General features: G+C 38.5%; 1 long non-coding RNA gene across 1 annotated transcript; it reads left to right on the forward strand.

Moving 5' to 3' along the window:
* Window positions 1–4,603: 4,603 nt before the first annotated feature.
* Window positions 4,604–7,490, forward strand: LOC123019896. Its single transcript, XR_006413982.1, has 3 exons — window positions 4,604–4,726; window positions 5,265–5,436; window positions 6,967–7,490. It is a non-coding gene; the product is annotated as an uncharacterized LOC123019896 (long non-coding RNA).
* Window positions 7,491–14,919: the final 7,429 nt, after the last annotated feature.

Here is a 14,919-nt window from a genome sequence, read left to right on the forward strand (position 1 = left end):
GACCCCCTCCCACTTCGGCAACCCCATGGTTGGAAGCGGGAAAGGGACGAGGGAAAGAGCGGAAGGAATTCAAGGCGGAAAGACCGACATCTTTGAAGAAGAGCGCCATCACCCGGCTGGGAGGACGTACTTTTCGCAGATGAGGGTTGCGCATGCGCGGTTCTGCTATTCTGCTTCTGCTATTAGAGAGCTGGGCGTGGGGTGTGCAAGGAATGAGGAAGGATGTTGTGTCTCTCTGTGGGATGAATTATATGCCTCTTATTTACGTATTATTTATTACAGCTCTATTCCGCTTCATTCCTGTGATTCCGAGGTGTTTAGTGGAATGTGGGAGTTTCCCCTATAGGTTCCTTGAATACGAGAATGTTCGAATCGCAAAGGCAGATTCTAGCAAATCGGCTATTGCCCTATATGCTGGTAGAATTGCGTAGTCATCTATATGGATTCAGTTCCTGTTAATTGTTAAACTAAATGAATAATAATAGCAATGTATTCGTAATGCGCAGGCCCAGACAGAAAAAAATTCCACCACTTCCCAGGATGTCCCAGCCTAGTATGGGACACGGGGCATGCTAGGAGTTGTAGGCCATTTTTCTGTGTAAGTTTGCGTAGGATTGTGCTCTTGATAAACATAGACATTGCATAACACGTGCGTGCTTAAAAGAAATATGAGGAAGAGGGAAGCGGTTGAAGAAAGTGTGGGGGTGGGGGAATTACTGATGTTAATGAACTTGGCAGCAAATGATGTGAATGATGTTTTTCATTAGAACTGTCCCGTATGCTTCTTTCCAGACATTTGTTTTTGTAAATCCTGGATCAATAGTGAACAGTAAAAGCAGAATTAAATCACACAGTTAGTGTGTGAAGCTGGAGGGAGGGATTGAGTTCGCAGTCCCAGTTCCAACCTCAGAGCAAGCTGCCAAAATTAGAAATGGAATTCTGAGAAATCCTGCGGCTGTCTAGACATTAATACTCATAGGATTCTTTCCTAAAGGTACTACTGCACATTGTTGCAGTGTGGCTTTTTTTTTTTTTTGGCCACTCCAGAGCAAGACTCTACGACGGAAGAGTCTATATCACCAGAAATGGTGTCTTATGCACTCTTCATGGGGCTGCCCTTGAACATGTTTTGGAAGCTGAAGCTAGTGCAGAATGTGGCAGCAAGATTAATCACTGGGATCTGGAGGTCCAGATATGTAAGACCAGTTATGGCCCACCTTCACCAGCTGCCTGTATGCTACCAGTCCCAGTTCAAAGTGCAGGGCTTAACCTATAAATCCCTATATGGTTTGGGACCACAACACCTGTTGAAGCTCAACTTCTGGGACCTTCCTCTGGGTGTCAACCCCTTTGAAGACTTGGAGGATGGGAGCTAGGGGGAGGGCCTTCTTGGTGGTGGCCCACCATCTTTGGAAAAATCTCTGTGCTATATTTGGCCTGGTGCCAAATTTGCCAGCTTTTCAAGTGCCAGGTTGAGATAGCCTCTTTGCAGAGATATTTAAAGCTCTTCTTGGCCATCAGGGCCTCAGTACAATTAGCCAGGTGCCTTTCTTTTATTCTTGGCCTGTTATTTCTAAATTGCCCTTTTATTGTTTCTTAAAATTTTCATGGTATTTTAAATTATTTTTCAATTCTTAATGTTTTTACCTGTTGGATTTTATTGTTTTTAATACTTTGCTGGAAATCACTCAGAATGCTTAGGCTGCTGGTGGTATACAAATGAAATGAATAAATAATTATAATAAAGATTATACAAAGACTTCCTGTGATCCAGGGGTAAAAGGGACTATATCAAAAGGACCTTGTGAGCTTTGACCAGAATGGAAATTTATGAGATTGATTTAGTTATGTATTAGATTTATATCCAACCCCATTAGCCAAAAAGGCTCTCTTAGTTGGACATTATATTCCCTCACAAAGAGGGTCAAACATTCCCACTGGAAAGAGGGGTAATAGAGCATCCCTGTAACTCTCACTTGACCTGCTGAACCTGTCTTGAATAACTTCAGACTTCTCCACCCACACTACACCTTGCAAACAATTATTTGACCATCTCATCATTGTTTTCATTCCCCTGCCTTCGGAACATCTTGTTTGACAAGGGGCATCTTGAAAGCTTGCACAATTTATTTTGTGATCTGTTTTCTTCTTGTTGGTCTAATAAAGGTATTTTAGCAATATGGATTTTGTAACCAAGACTATGTTTTTGCTGAAGTAGACTAATACAGGTTGTGTTCTGGAAATATTAGATACAGGATGTATTTACTTTGTTTATGCTGCAATCCTACAATGCTAGGGAGTAAGCCATTTTGGATGCAGTATTTATTTCCAAGTAAACATGAGTAGATAACCACAGGATGTTTGTATGCTCTCCTTAAGCTAAAATGGCAAAGAAGGGGTGCTAAAATGTAAGGCAGGTAAGGGTAGGAGCAGCCCAAATCATGTCATAGCTATTTAGAAGCATAAAGCTGGAGTGGGTCAAATAATTACTTGGATTCTTAAGTATTTGTAAAGTACTATTCTGTTCCTTTACACTTGCAATTTGATCCTGGGTATGTTTATTCAGAGGCAAGTTCCACTGGGTGGGACTTGCTCTTAAGTGCACATAGGACTGCAGCCTTAGAAGTTTAAAATATTGCATATTTGATGGGAATGTTAGAAATCTTGGATGTGGTGGAAGTATGGGGATCACCTTACTGGTGAGAAAATATTGTTCATATTATTCAAATATTCATATTATTCATATATTCATCAATACATTTTACGGTTGTATTTATACTGCAAGATCCAACACCAATCACACTGAGACCAAACAGAAGTAGTGTTGTCTCCAAACTTGGGCAAATTGTGGTTTGATTTAATCATAGCTTAGGAAAACAAGCTATCTTTAAGTGGTGGTTTATGAACCTGGGTTATCCTTTCCGTTAACCAGGAGTAAGGAACCTGTAGTGCTGTAGAACATGTTGAACTACAAGTCCAAATAATCCCAGCCTATTGATGGGGCTGATGGGAGGTGAAATCCAACAACAACTGGAAAGTGGCAGGTTACCAATCTTTATACTAACCATAATAAATGTGAAACATAGTTTCAGGTTTGAATCATGTTTAATTTAAACATAAGAAAATTTTGTGATGTAATATTTGGGGCTTTATCAAAGCAGAAAAGGGGAAAAAAGAGAGCATGATCCCAAAGGTCATGCATACCGCATACCTCTAGACCTGAACACTGCTTGACCACACAAGGTTCAGCAAGCTGTACTAAAACATAGGCTAATATAATGTCTGATTCAAATCTAAAATGGGCTGTCACAATGTAAGAGAGGAGTGATTCTGTTGTATTGACAAATGTTGGAGGGTCAGCCTCTATTCCTGTAAAGGATCTATAAAGAACTGTTTTAATGGGGACAGAGTTCCATGCTGATGGATAGAGGATCTTCTTTCACACTAGATCAAGATTTTCTCCAGTGAATCATTCTGGTTTCCTGTCCTGGCTATTAAGCTAAGATTAGACTAGTTTTTTGGTTCTAACAAATCAGTCAAACCATGTTAGATGCACCCAAGCCAGCGTATATGGTGGGGTGGCCAGACTTGCTCAGTGGAAGAGCCATGTACAGTAAATATCAGGTGTCCATGAGCGGCGGCAGTGGGTGGCAAGTAGGCACCCATAGGAGGTGGCAGCAGGTGGCGAATGGCAAGTGGACACCTGTGGGCACCCAGAGCAGTGAGTAACGAGTTGCAGAATAAGCCCATCCACATGTGGCTCCTGAGTCTTTGTTTGGCCACGCCTGCTATGCAGAAACCATGCCCATTTTTGGATATAGTTACATCCTAAAGTTTATGAAGACATTGTGTAATATTTTTCCTTCTTTACAAGGAAGTCCTCTGGTAGCTGGTAATTAAGAAAAATGCTTAAATGAAGCTGTATGCCATATTTAGGAGCACTAAAAAAATGGAAGTACTTTTGCTTCCCAATGGTAAATAACTCACTGTGCAGATTGTATGAGGTAACAACTAGTGTGAAGATAACAATGTTTTTCCTTAGGAGATGCCAAACAAAAGCTTTTATGAATACTCTATTCATAAGATTGCACAACTGGCATAAAAATACTGATTTACCTTTTTGCCTTGCAGTACGACAGGAATAGAAAAAGCTGGTAAGACAGAACTTTTTTCCTTCACCTTTAAACTATGTGCAGTCATATCTCTCTGGATGTCATTTACCTATCATTCTAATTACATTTAGTAGAATCTGATCTACTACATACTCTCTAAAACCTATGAAGGGTTAAAAAAGAATCCGGATGATCATTGAGCTCCAACTTGGACTCTTTTTGACCTGAATTATAGTTTTATTACAGGAAGATAAGCATTTTTCAGGAAAGACCCAAACCTGAAAATGTTATTAATTTGTGTTTGTTTGGAAAGTCTGCATATTCAGAATATTTCTTCTTGATGAAAGTTCAACAATATAATGGACTTGGTTGCACATAATGCAATGCGATTGTGTAGTTTGTTGACAACTGTCATGTCTATCCCTACAAACAAATGGATTTATATTTCTTATCAACCATAGCTTGTTGTGATGTCTGAACCCTAGAACAAAGATGCCTTGCAAACAGCTTACACTCTGAAGACTTAAAAGCTTTGCTCTTTTTGTAGATCAGAGATAGTGACAACAGTAAAATATCAGCTTTTTAGAGTTGGTTGGAACTGCTCTAAGGAAAAGGTAACTTTATCATTGTGATCTTTTGGCTCTTGAAGTTGACATTATGCATAGAATGAGTACAACTTTCAGGGGGCAGGACATGGATGACAGGAGACAAGACAGAGGGATCAGGGCAACAGAACCTGAAGCAAGATAGAGCTCAAAGTTCAAAAGCAACATTCAGTAACAAGTCCAAGTGATAGTCACAGAACAGGCCAGGGTCTGGGTCCAATCGTGCATGTTATCCAGTGGTGGTTATCCTGGTTCTGGCCACAAAATGGGACTTGCAACAACTCAGATCCTGACAACAACTTTTTGTTTTACTGGAAGACTGATAAAATTTTTTGCCTGGGTAAGAAAAGGCACTGAGATTATTGCAGTGGTCTTTCTTAATTTTAAAAATGGGCTTGTAAAAGTATTTACATAGATAGGTCTTTAGATGGAAAGGCCTTATTCTGCTTTATCATGGCTTTTCTGAATGTTATGATACCTCAGAAGATTGATTGGTCTCATTAATGCTAAAAACAAACTACCTTTGTACATTAATTTTGTCTTACAGGTATGAAAAGAAGATGCTAATGCTATTTTGTGCTAGGTTGGTAGTGTATCTGTAACTGTGGCATTACACTGATGTACAAGGATCTGGCACCAGCACATCAGCGCAAAAAGGGAGAACTCAGAATCTGTTAGAATGACTAAGAATGAGTTATTGTGGGAGTCACAGTAACTTGGTAAGTGTAATCATATTTGCGGAATATTTTTCTCTGTGACATTTCAAGTACTTGAGGAGTGTTACTGTATCTCCCCTCCCATCCCAGTCTTATTTTCTCAAGGCTAAACATGCCCATTTCTTCCAGTCCCTTGTTTCTAGTCCCCTGTCACCTTTTTTGCCCTTCTCTGAACATTTTCCACTTTGCCTTGTTCTAAAACTGTGGTTTCCGAAACTGAATGCTGTACTCAGCATGAGATATAACCAGTGCTGAGCCAAGGGAAAATAGTACTTCAGATAATTTGGAATGCATACTTCTGTTAAAGAAGTCACAGCTACTCCTTTCCTTTCCTTTCCTTTCCTTTCCTTTCCTTTCCTTTCCTTTCCTTTCCTTTCCTTTCCTTATTGTAGCCAGATCACATTGTTGCCTCATATTCAACTGGTGAACTACAAAATTTCCAAGATTCTTCTCACTTGCAGTACTGTTGAGCCAAGTGTCTTGCAACTATGCTTTTAGTTTATTTTTCCTTGGTGCAGAACTTGATGTTTGTCCCTATTAAATTTTATTCTGTTGTTTTCATCCCAGAATTCCAACTTATCAAGATCACATAGAATTTAGGTATTCTGTCCAATTTTGTGTCACCTGCAAATTTGATAAGCATTCCCTGCACCTCCTCATACAAATCATTAATAAAAATGTTGAAGAGCACTGGGCCCAGGAGACAATGCTGTGGTACCTCACTTGCTACCTATCCCCAGTTTAAGTAGGTGCTATTGACAGGGACTCTTAAAATCTGCTTCTGTAGCCAGCTATGGATGCGCCCAATAGATGTACCATCTAACTTGCTTTTAGCGACTTGGAGAAGCGAGAGAATAACAAAACAAAACAAAACCATCCACTTTTTGCTCTGTTTTTGCACATAGCTAATTGAAAAACAAACACAAAACAAATGAACCGTAAAAGGCCATTTTTCTGCATAGATCCCCTTTCCAACTCCTCCTACTTCTCCTGAAATTGCATTTTATTGTGTGATATGATCACATTTTCAACACGGCTCTGTATTCATTGGTAAGGGCCCCCCATGCTCATGATGCATTTTGCAGAAATAGTGACACTGTGCTCCTTTATAAGCAGACGTGGCTGTGGTGTAGCTCTCCACTAAGTTTAGGTTTGCAGCCTCAAAGACTGAAATACCATGTAACAATCTCCTTACTTTCATTCCTCCATCCCAGCTCCATCCTGAAATAACTTTGCCCTTATACAACAATGAATAAAAAATGTAGTAATCACATTAAACTGCTTAAGATCTACCGAAATCAGTGGACTTGAACATGCCTAACTCTGAGCCTGAATTAGGCCTCTAGATTTTCATTGTAAATTATATTGTGACAATTTTCATTCAAACTGTTCTAACACAGCTTCATATTCTGAATAAATATTCTTTTATCTCTGCAAAGCAAATACATGTGGACCATTTTTTGTACTTATTTGGTCTATTAGAGACAGTATGAAGATTCATGCAGCTGATCAATTAAATGTCTCATCTCACAGGTAGTCAACATGAAACAATATTGATGGATAACCACTTGGGGGCAGCAATTGTTCAACTATCATCATATCTGATATATCTGTTTATCTACCTGTCTTCTATATAACTTTTTAAAAATTTCAGACCCTTATGACATGATGGGAATGAAGCAACAATTTTGATTCATGCTCATCTTATTCTGTGTATGCCATGTGTACACTCTCTACATGATACAAAACTGTTTCTTAGGGGAGTCTAATATATACCACCTGATGTGGACTAAGTTCTTATTCAGTTCACTGAACATGGCTCAGAAAGCTTCTATAATGAAGTGGTAGCAGTTCCATTAAAGTAAATATACCATATTTTTCTGTAAAGATATTGTTGCTTGTCTGTCACTTCCACCCATTTCTCTCTGTCCAAGGATTCTGTCACCATCACTATCCAACTTGTTTTTATTTTAATCATGTCCAACCATGCCTTCTCTAGAGTTCATTGTTCCAACATAAATGTTTTGTCCTTACTACTCCAGCTCTTCATGGTCTCTTTGGTGATTTTCTTATTTCGTAGTATGGCTTTTTTTCCAAATGTCATATCTTATCATTGTTCAAATTATTTGAAAATATGTTTCAACTGTTGTCAAATATTCAAGCATTAATATGGCATGTTTTTTCTCTCCATTATGCTCTCTGGTATTTGGAGTCTATTTCCCAAGTATTGTGCTTCCTTCATTTTTCTTTCTAAAAAAAGTATTGACACATTTTGTTCTTCTGAACTTTTCCATAACTGCATCTCTACCAAAATTATATGTTTCTTCAAGAATATATTCTGAAATGAATTTACCCCATGAAGCCTTCCTCTGCCCATTGCAAGTTTCACACATTCCCAAGTGGAAGCATGGGAAAGAGAGCTCAGCGGAACCTATGGGAATTCTTCAATTGTTGGTGTTAGAACCATGGTAGGACTAGTTTATGCATTAGGTGTCTCCAGGTCCAATCCTATGCTTGTTAAGGCAGGAAAAAAATCCTACAACTCCCACCATTCTCCAGCCAACATGGGACACTGGGGGCCTGTTCACTGGGAGCCTGTACCTGCTTTTTTTTTTTAGCCATCTTACTATGGTTTTAGCCACCATTTCTCTGTGTTACCATCTCTCTGTATTGCCTTTACATACAGTCCCCTTGACTTAAGGCAGTGAAGGTGGCCAGTACTCTGTTTAAAGCATTCTGCTGAAGTTGCTCCTGCAGCGAGCCCGTACTGTGCTGTGGTGACAGGTCCTAATTTCCCTGGAACTGAAGGTTTTTAAAAATAGGATGCTTGTGTGTGATGATGCCTGAAACAATTCTTGAGCAATGATATCCATTACCTTGAACAGAGTTATAGAAAGTGAAAAAACAGGGCATAAGGAGATCTAGGGTCACGTAGTGGTTGAAGTATTGAACTGTGACTTAGGAGACTGGGATTCTAGCCCTCACTCAGCATGAAGATCACATGGTAACTTTGGGTCTGTTGCTGGCCCAGCTTAACCTACCTCACAGGGTTGTTGTGAGGATAAAATGGAGAGGAGAATCAAGTAAAAATTGTAATGACCAAATTAAGGTTTATTTTAATGAAATGATCTTTTAAAATAAGAGGCATCAAGAGTTTGTTCCACCTCAGTTTTAGACATCCAAGAGGATTTTTTGTTTTTTTGTGCAGCGGGTCTTAAAAATACAAATAGAGATTTCATAGACAAACAGGGAAGGCTGAGGGCTATTTTCCTTTGCCTCAAAGGATAAATACCACAATAAGGAGGAGACCAACCTAGCCCCATATATTAGCTAGAGAAGGAATAGCTGCAGGAAGAAAGAACACTTAAGAAAATTTTAAAATTAAGAACTGATTTTCCTTTCCCGCTTTCCCTCCTAAGCCCTTTTCCTTCTCTGCTGTGTCTTTGGAGGATAAGCCTGAGAGAAGGAGATGTCTTATAATTCATCTTTGCAAGCCATTCTGTGAAACTTTTTTGGTGGAAGAACAGGGGAAAATGTTATAAATAAATAAAAAGTGTGTGTCTCAAACACACTTACTGGCGGTCCCACAATTAGTATTTACTATGACTGGGACAATCCATATTAATTAAAATAACTTATGTCTGTAGTAGGAGTGGCTGGAAGATGGTTTCTGGTGTGGTGAATGACTTACACTGCAATCCTTTTAGCTCTTACCTTGGGAATAAATCCTATTGAACACAATGGGACTCTTTTCTGAATAAACGAGGATTGGGTTGCAATATAAAGCTGTGGCACCAAATACACTTACTAAGGATGAAGTCATATTGAACACAGTAGGCTTCGCATTGAAGCAAATATTCATAGGACTGCTCTGCTCAGAGATGAGTCACAAACTGAATGGTTCAGATTCTGTTTAAGTAACTGGACTGGACCACATTAGACAGCACAACAGTCCAAGGTTAAACACATTGTGGGATATTTGGGAACAAGTAGCCCAGGGCTGCTTCATCCCTGGAACCAGGAATTTGCATGTTAAGCCATGAGTTCCAAGTCTGAGCTGCTTCTTCTCCAAGCAACCCAAAGTTCTGGTTTTGTGCATCCCTGTTTAATATGGTGGGAATGGGTGGGTACCTGCTCACCTGCTTGCTCTTGCTTGTTCACATCAACCCATGGTTTGCTGAAAATGTAAGTTGTTATTTTATCCACACCAGCTAATTATTCTTCAATTTCCTCTTTCTGCAACATGGGGATACCATGGGTCAGACAGCTCATAATGAGCCATGCTGTGTGCAGTTTCCGTCTTGAGTATGCAACTCCATGGTGGCCCAGCTGTCTTGTGTAAATTGAACCGCTGAGATGTAAGGCAAGGGAAGGCAGAAGGTAGACCAGGATGCACTGGTTGGTCTCTGGGTGATTTGCAGTAGAACTTCAAGGCTTCCCTTTGATGAGTAAGAGCAACAACTACAATAAATGTTTTTAAAAATTTTGAGATTAAGCTTGTTTGAGGTTGACCTAGGAGTAAGTTTCTGCTTGAAAGGATTGGAAGCTCATTTCTAATACTTTAAGCAAATCCCTGGGCTGAGTATGTGCTCAGAATTACCCTATTATATAATTCCAAGGTTTCCTTTGTTAGAGCTACTATTTTGCACCTGGATCCAAGAATGTACTTCAGCATTCATTAAAAAAAAAACAAATAAACAAGACAGAAATAAACAAGCAAACAACAAAGTAGAGTTCATACAGTCCTGAAGTTTGTTCACCATTTTTGTAAGAATTGCTCAAAAATGTATGTGAAGTGATCTGCATATACTACTAGTTTTGTAGTAAACGTTATTAAAACATATTCTTAAAGTTTAGTAAATCACACTATGAATACTATTAAGTTTTGTCTCTTTCTAATAGTAAATTATTTCTTCCAATTGCTTATGTCTTATGTTCATTTTTTTGGTTAATATGTCATTTTAATATGTTAATGTATTGGCTTCTGATGGTTTACATTTTCTATGTATATGCGAGGACTCCTTTATCTTGGCCCATTGGTTTTCATCTTTCCAGCTTATCTGGCACAACTGCTGTCGCCAGATGGCCTTGGCTTGCCTTTATGGAACTGGAATGAGCCCAGAAGGGTATAGAAGTCATCTGATAGATCTTGTTAAACATAAACTAGTTCTCAGTGTTTTGTATTCTAAACTCTGTGGTAACAAGAGCAGATTCTGTTGTTAGAGTCTATGGAAACACTATGATCCTGCTAATTTAAGATTTTGACCTCTTTTTATACTTTGTACAAATTGTAAGATGAACTATTGGATTAAAACCATTCCTCCAGAACAAGCAAGCAAACATTGTACACCCAGATATAAAAATGTTGGAAACAATATCATGATAGTGTGTATTTCAAAGTATTAAAATTAAACAACAAGTTCACAATATATTGCCATCTGTTAGAAACATGTCTTATTCAAATAGTTAGTGCAAACATTGATGCTGAGGACTCTGTGCGTCAGTAAAGCTAGCACTGTTGATATCTCTGTAGTGAAGTAATGGGGCCATTCATCATTAATGTGCAAGTCTGCATTGTCCTTGCATTTGTAACAAATTTAGTTTGTTCACCAGCTTTTCTGAAATGCAATCTTTAGATGGACCGAAATTAATTTATTAGAGGTTCAGTCAATGCAACCAGCAGAGCAATCCTAGGGCCTCAGAAAGCATCGCAGGAAGCAGAGGATTTCTCAGATCCCACTCCCAAAGTTATAGTATAGACACTGTTCTGAATTTGGAAGGGGGGAATACATGATCAAGTCCCTCTATGACCCTCTTCATAGCAGCTGCAGAAAGAACCATGACGCATGGATTCTGAGGTTGCTAAAACAGATTCAGAAGATTCTGTGTAGTCGAAATGAGGTGTTCTGGTGGGCAGGAAAAGGAGAGGCCCAGATAGGAACAATCCTTACGGCCTCACTAGTGCACCTCCACAAATGTGCCTCTTCTAAATGGGCTCAAAAACCTGTCTAGAAGAATATATAAATACTCACACACATACACATAGGACGGAGAGGCAAAACCCACCTCAGTCAGTATTCCCACCCTGCCAACAGCAGCCTGTCAAGGCACAGGATACCTGGAAGCCCCTGTGAGAACATTCACTCTCATCTAGTAGGTGCCAACTTGATAGCGTTGTGTTGACCCTTAAACTGGCACAAACCCAACTTCTCCAGTTTAAGTGTATTGTATTGCTTGTTTCTTCTATATTTGTGCTAGGATACATCATAGTAATCAAAGACAACCTAATAATTTTGTGTTATAAAAGGAAATCATTTTTCTCTTTAGACTGAAAAATCTATTTTCATTTCCTATGTTTGATTAGAAACATTGAGAACACCATTAACAATCATCATAACTGCAGGTCATTTAGCCCGCTCAAGGTTTTCCCCTGGGAAGGTTTTTGTTGTTTATCAAAAGGACCAACTGAAGCACATCTGAATTGCTGCATAGTGGCATAAGAGAGACATGAAAGTAAGAGAGAAAAACATTGGATGGATGTGGCCCACAGTCTTTGTTCTATAGATATATGTATTTAGATATATGTATTTAAATATATAAATACATAAATACATTATATAAATGTATATATAAAATATAAATACATTATAAATATATTACAAAATATATAAATACATTATAAATAAATATATAAATATATATGTATTTAAATATATATATGTAAATAGATATATGTATTTAGATTTAATTCAGTTTGGAGTGGTATAATGCTGTTTGCAGATTACCGATGAAAAGCTTGTCGCTTTGTTTGTCATAAGAATTTGCAAGCTGTAGTTGGCAATCCAGGTTGCAAGGTTAATATCCTGCTTTTGTTCTTGAAAAGTTCTTAAAGCTCAAACATGATTAATGATGAAAAAGGCCTTGTTCACATGTAAAAGTAGTTGGCATACATCTCTAATGTCCTAATGATCATTATTACCAATGAGTGTTTGTCTATTCATATTTCTCAGTTCATCCCAATATTTTCTCCCAGTTACTACTATTCCCCCTTCCTTGAATGTCACCATTTGTCTTGATGTGTTAGAAAAAGCCAAGACATTCAGTAGCAATCACACTCATAGGATAACTTTTTAAATTCTTCTTACTTATATTCAACCACTGTTCACTCCATTGTAACTTTCTTCCTGTGTGAGCAAAAACCTAAAACACTACCTTATTCCAGAAGGTAGCCATTTCCTCATGAAATCTTGAAGGACTAGGTTCCTCATGAAGGTAGTCCTTTATGTTGATTCCATCTATCTGCCAAGTTGATCTGGATCCAAAATCCTGTGCAAATGCATAGTGCAAAGATGACATAAGCCAGTTGCTTTCACATTCTGAATCTATATAGAAGATCACCATACAAATTAGTTCCCATTGTAAGGTTTGTTGCTGTACCTGAGTGTGGTTCACAATTTCAGAAGAGAAAAGTCAGTGTGTGATCTGGATAATTTCTTATTTCCTGTAAATGTTCTTGTATCTGTTGAGCTAATTTATGGATGTTGCAGAATATTTTACATGTTTATGTTAAATATTCTGAGTGTGTGTGTGTGGGAAAGAGAACATTGTTTGGCTGCAACATTTATTGTGGTTGTTTTTAGGAACATTTGCCATTTTAGAAGAAACATATTTGGCAGGGAATTGGTTTTGAGCCTTACTGATACTTTATCATTATGCAACTGGTTGATTCAGTTTTACACTTTTGCAAGTAACAAATATTGTTCATTACTATTTTAAATTAGAAAGTTTGTTTTTCTCCTTTCTGGAAGTCTTATGGTTTTCCTTTTGCTGTTTCTCTTGACATGTCCAGCTGGCAGAATTTAAGGATGTTATCTGCTAATATCTTTAATTTCATTATGCTTTGGGATGAGGATACTAGACAATACGTTTGCTAAATATAATTTCAAATCCTACCCTTTGAGCTGAGGGTGAGGATTGCAGTTTCTATTTTGGGTTCAGTGGGAAGTGATGGCAGTGATACGTACATCCATTTGTAATTATCATTACTGTGCTCCTCAGGTACTCTGAGAACATCATCAAACATGAACACCAGTAATAATGTTTATAACAGCATTTTAAGGCAGCAGGTAATGCTTCTTCATGAATACATATGAGTTCATAAATATGCATCATCCTGATTTATATTCTGTGTTGAAACACAGAGGGTTAAGAGCAAAAATATTTTCTGCTCTACTCCTCTCTTTTCTTCTCTCTGACTTATTTACTGTACCCCTGGCTATTTCAGATATTAAATGTTGTGATTGTCCCACCCACTCCTTCCAGTTATTGAAGGAGAAACGTGAATAAGTAAATCAATAATTGTAGGAAAGTGTTAATAGGAGCACAGTAATAGAGGTGACTTTTTATATCTGGGTCAGAATGGGTGAATCAGTCCAACCAGCTATCTTGGGCAGCTTCTCCTGTTTTGCTCTACAACTTTCATAATCTCTTACCATTAGCTATGCTAGCTACTGTTGATAGGAGTTGTAGGACAAAGCATCTGCAGTAGTTACACTCTCCTGTATGAAAGAGTATCATTCTTCAACTGGGTTACCACCCAAATGGACAAAGGAAATGCAGTGGACATGATTTGCCCAGACTTTAGCAAAGCCTTCAACAAAGTGCTGCTGACATCCTAATAAATAAATTAGTAAAATGGGGGATTGACAGAACTACTATTAGGTGGATCCACATCTGGCTTCAAAAAAGGTCACAGAGAGTGATCATCAATGGTAGCATCTCAACTTTGAGAGAAGTTATGAGTAGGGTACCGCAAGGCTCAGTCCTGGGACCAGTATTCTTTAACAATGATCTTGAGGAAATCCAGGGAACAATAATTAATTTGGAGATGCTACTAAACTGGGTGGACTAGCTAACACCCTGGAAGACAAAAAGAGGTTCCAGGAAGACCTAAACAAGCTTGAACACTGGGTGGAAAACAACAGAATGAAATTCAACGGACAAATGCAAGTTCTCCACCTAGGCAAAAAAACCCAACTACATCAATCCAAGAGGGGGAATACTTGGCCCAACAGTAGTGAGAGTGAAAGGACCTTGGAGATGCTATAGCCAACAAGCTAAATAAGAGCCAGCAGCATGTTGCAGCCAGAAAAAAGGCAAACAATATTTTGATACATAGAGGAATCACTTTCAGATACAAATATGCGCTCATTCCCTTCTACTCTGCCTTAGTCAAACCTCACCTGGAATACAGTGTTCAGGTTTGGGCACCCAGGTTTAAAAAGGATGCTGATAATCTGGGGAAGGTTCAAAGGAGGGCAACAAAGATGATATAGAGCATGGAAAATAAGTCTTATGGTGAGAGGTTGGAAGACTGGGCCAGTTCAGCCTTGAGAAAAGAGGATTACAGGGTGACATGATAGCACTCTACAGGTACCTCAAAGGATTTCACAAAGAAGAAGGAAAAGACACCTATTTCAGTCATCC

This window comes from Varanus komodoensis, unplaced genomic scaffold (genome assembly GCF_004798865.1).
Source record: "Varanus komodoensis strain SLA01 unplaced genomic scaffold, ASM479886v1 scaffold13_1, whole genome shotgun sequence".
NCBI classification, from domain to species: Eukaryota; Metazoa; Chordata; class Lepidosauria; order Squamata; family Varanidae; genus Varanus; species Varanus komodoensis.